The 4,236-nt window shown below is 44.1% G+C and overlaps 1 pseudogene; it reads right to left on the reverse strand.

Moving 5' to 3' along the window:
• Positions 1-3,392: 3,392 nt before the first annotated feature.
• Positions 3,393-3,992, reverse strand: LOC122454227 (annotated as a pseudogene).
• Positions 3,993-4,236: the final 244 nt, after the last annotated feature.

The raw sequence follows: 4,236 nt of genomic DNA on the forward strand, positions 1-4,236 counted from the left end.
TTATTAAACTTACTCCCTATACCTTCTCTGTAATCACCAGTGGAAATGCTACTTTATCTCCTTCTCCTCATATTCCAAGTTATACTATAACAATTATATAGTGATTATAACAATAACCACCTTAATCAACTTGAAAATTATTATAATGAGACAAATGCAGTTGGCAAAAAGGAATACTGCCATAATCAAGGGCTCTAAAATTTCCCTTTCACTGAGATATGCTTCTTTCTAGATGATTTTTTTTTCCATTTCAATTTATCCTACAGTCACAAAAGTTATTTTAATAAAAAGTCAATCTCACAATTTCAGAAATTTATGCCAACACTCCCAAACCTTCTCATTTCCTAAAGACCAAAACCCAAGTCCTTTTTATTTTTTTGGCATCTGAGGCAACTAAAAATAATGTGTGCTTGTTTCTTAGAGCCCCTAATTATGGTGATCCTGATATTTTTAATGACAGTGGATGATGAAGGCAAGGAAGTTTCAAGGAAGACAGAGTAAACTTTACATTTCAACTTCTAAGTCTGTATATCTTGCTCTTTCAAATAATAGCCACTGTGCCATTCAAAATTTAGCTTGAACATAACCTTTAACATGGCTAATCACTATCTGCAAAGTACCTCCTGACATCCCCTTATAATTGCCAAAACTCCACCTTATAGGTTAGAGCAGCTACATGACTTTGAGGCGCCACTTCTTGACTTTAAAGCAAGCTTTGAGTCAAATGTATTTAATAGCTTCACATTTCAAGAAGAAATTTTTTTTTCTTTCAAGAACTAAATAACAGAGCTGACCTTATTCATATAATAAAATGTCATCCTGTCACATAAGCTTGCAAACATTCTGAAACAAGCTCATTAGCGAATAATGATGCCAAAGAGTAACTTATTAATGTCAGTAAATACACTTTACATCCTTCTGATAATTTGCAAAAAGCAGAGTAGTTATCAGAACTATGCCTTTCTCTGTAGTGAAAGAAAATCTGTAAAACTTAAAAATGTAAATTTAAAACATAAAGCAAATCAAAGATTCTTCGTCCTCCCAGTATGAAAGATTGTTAATAAGATTCTAAACCTTAAGTGACCTATTTACATGGGATTCTGCTGTTACATAATGAAAGTTAAAAAGGTGGTTAAAAACTTAAAATAGACCCTCTGATTCAAATCCTATGTCTTCAAATTACCTTAGAAATAATTCAGTTCAGTTCAGTTCAGTCGCTCAGTCATGTCCGACACTTTGCGACCCCGTGGACTGCAGCACAGCAGGCTTCCCTGTCTATCACCAACTCCTGGAGCTTGCTCAAACTCATGTCCACTGAGTTGGTGATGCACCCGATTGTGTGTTTGTGTATGTGTGTGTGTGTACATACACAAGTTTCCAAAATACCCACACGCTATGCAGATTTTCAGGATAGGTAGATATTGACATTTCAGTCAAAGTAGACAGATAAATATAATTATAAAATAATTTGAAGTCTTCCTAAATAAGGAAATTTCACTCAGTTGTATCTGACTCTTTGCGACTCCATGGACTGTAACCTGCCAGGTTCCTCCATCCGTGAGATATCTCGGGTAAAAACCCTGGAGTAGGTTTTGATTTCCTTGTTCAGAGGATCTTCTCAACTCAAGGATCGAAACTGAGTCTTCTGCATTGTAAGCAGATTGTTTACCATCTGAACCACCAGGGAAACCCAAATGAAGAAATTCTTTAGCAATATTCAGAATGACTTGAATTAGCTAGAGATGAAATTGGAGAAAACATTTCATAAATATGTCTGTGCGCGTGTGTCCTACTCTTTGTGACCCTATGGACTGTAGCCCACCATGGGATTTCCCAGGCAAGAATACTGGAGTGGGTTGTCATTTATTTCTCCAGGAGGACTTTCCAACCCAGGGATCAGACCCACATCCCTTGCATCTCCTTCATTGGCAGGCGGATTCTTTACCCCTGAGCCACCTGGGCTTCCCTGGTAGGTCAGCTGGTAAAGAATCCTGCAAAGCCGGAGACCTCGGTTCAATTCCTGGGTCAGGAAGATCCCCTGGAGAAGGGGTAGGCGACCCACTCCAGCATTCTTGTGCTTCCATGGTAGCTCAGCTGGTAAAGAATCTGCCCGCAATGGGGGAGACCTGGGTTTGATACCTGGGTTGGAACAACCTCCTGGAGAAGGGAACAGCTACCCACTCCAGTATTCTGGCCTGGAGAACCCCATGGACTGTAAAGTCTATGAGGTCGCAAAGAGTCAGACACAACTGAGCGACTTTGACATTTCACACCTGGGACAGAACTGTACAATATAGACAGGAGACACAGAACAGTGTAATATTTCCATGTAAGACAGAGCAATCCTTTTTACAGTCATATATCTGAAGGACTTTCATTCTAGACTTAGATAGTGGAAAATAGTCATTATTTCTATATATTCTATAGGTCAAGAATGTTTTCCTAATATTTTGAAGAGCGTGATGAATAAACACCACACCAGAGAAAGTAACACTTGTGTAGATAGTAGCTGACATTGGGATTGGAAATATCTGGCAAATAATACACTATTTTTTTATTTTATCTATTTTTCTAATATACAGTTTTATACATTGTTTAGAAATGCATTATATATCTGGGTGTGTGCTAGGAGACATATTTGACATCTTTTGTTTGTTTGAACTTGAGTAAGGCATCTATAAATACCTAGGCAGGGGCAGTGTCCTCCCCAGCCCAAGTGCCCCTAGGCACAGCAGGAGAGTCTGAAAGCTCAACAGGAAAAAGCTGGATTACACTCAGGGTTTGGGAGTGTGATGTCCCCACATCTGGCTCATGGGTTTGGGGAGTAAACAAAAAGTGAAAGGAAATTGAAGTCCCTCGGTCGTGTCCGACTCTTTGCAACCCCATGGGCTGTAGCCTACCAGGCTCCTCCATCCGTGGAATTTTCCAAGCAAGGGTACTGGAGTGGGTTGCCATTTCCTTCTCCAGAGGGTCTTCTTGACCCAGGGATCGAACCCAGGTCTCCCGTGTTATAGGCAGATGCTTTACCATCTGAGCCACCAGGGAAGCTGGTAAACAAAACCTACCTGGAAAATAATTGGGAAAGAAAACCAGTAATTGCCTTCAGCACAGGTGAGGAAGAGCAGGAGGTAGGGCCAAGGGCAAGAGCATGTCACATCACAAACCTAACCTGGGAAACTGGAATGGACCATCTTCAACCGGCCTTTAGAGGAAGACCAGATGGATGATGGGAGAATCCACAGGAGGGAGAGAAGGAGAGGCAATGTGGCTAGAGGGCAACAGACCTGTTCCTTTCTGGGTACAAGAAGGCAGCAGAGGCACCAGGTCTAGGCAGTGAGCTCACAAGGACCAAGTTTCTGCAGCTTAGAGATCACCCACCTGCCTTCACCCAGCTACTCATTCTGCACACTTGCTGGTGTAGGGCCACCCTCTGGCCCCGAGGGAGTGGATGGCGCTGCGACCTCGGGCCCGGCCTCTTCTGTGCCTCCTCCCTTGGAGGTAGCGCTGGCCTCTGCCCCTTTGGCCTGGTGCTCCTGGCTCTGAGGAGTGGCAACAGCCTTCCCTTCCTGGGCAGTGCCTTCCTTGCTGCAGGGAACCATCTCCCCTTGTTCCTGCTCTGCCTCTGCGGGTGAGGAGGCAGATGAATCACCCCCACCCTCCTTCCAATTTCTCTTGAGGACAGGCCACTCAATTTGAAAGGCTTCTTGAAAGAGAAATCCTTCCTCTTCTTGGCGGTCTCCATGGGGGTACCCCTTCTCCCCTTGGCCTCAGCTCCCTGCCTAGGGGGTGCTGGCTTGATGGCATCACCAGTGGCCCCGGCTGCCTCCTCTGTTCCCTTCTTGGGGGTAGACTCCCCTTCATCTTTGGGGGGATAATCTCCATTGCTTTTCAGGTGGCCATTCCCCTGTCAACTTTGGTGGGGGGGGGGATGCATCTGCTGCCTCCTTGGCGGTCAGGTCACTCCTGGGAACCTTGGAGCTCTGGCTGCCCATGGTGGAGGGTTTCTGCTGGGGGTTCCCAGAGCCACCCCAGCACAGGGAATTGTTTGGATGGGTGGGCCTGGAGGGTGGAGGGATGGGGATGAGGTCTGAGGGTGAAGGGTGTTAGGGAAACCAAGGTGCACCTCTGCTGGCTGTGATCACCACTGCTCCGCTTCTGGCCAGAATGTCTTGGTATTATTTTAATTTTATAAAAATTTGAGAACTGAAAATATTTATACAGGAAAATTATTTGATT

Source organism: Cervus canadensis, chromosome 16, assembly GCF_019320065.1.
Source record: "Cervus canadensis isolate Bull #8, Minnesota chromosome 16, ASM1932006v1, whole genome shotgun sequence".
NCBI classification, from domain to species: Eukaryota; Metazoa; Chordata; class Mammalia; order Artiodactyla; family Cervidae; genus Cervus; species Cervus canadensis.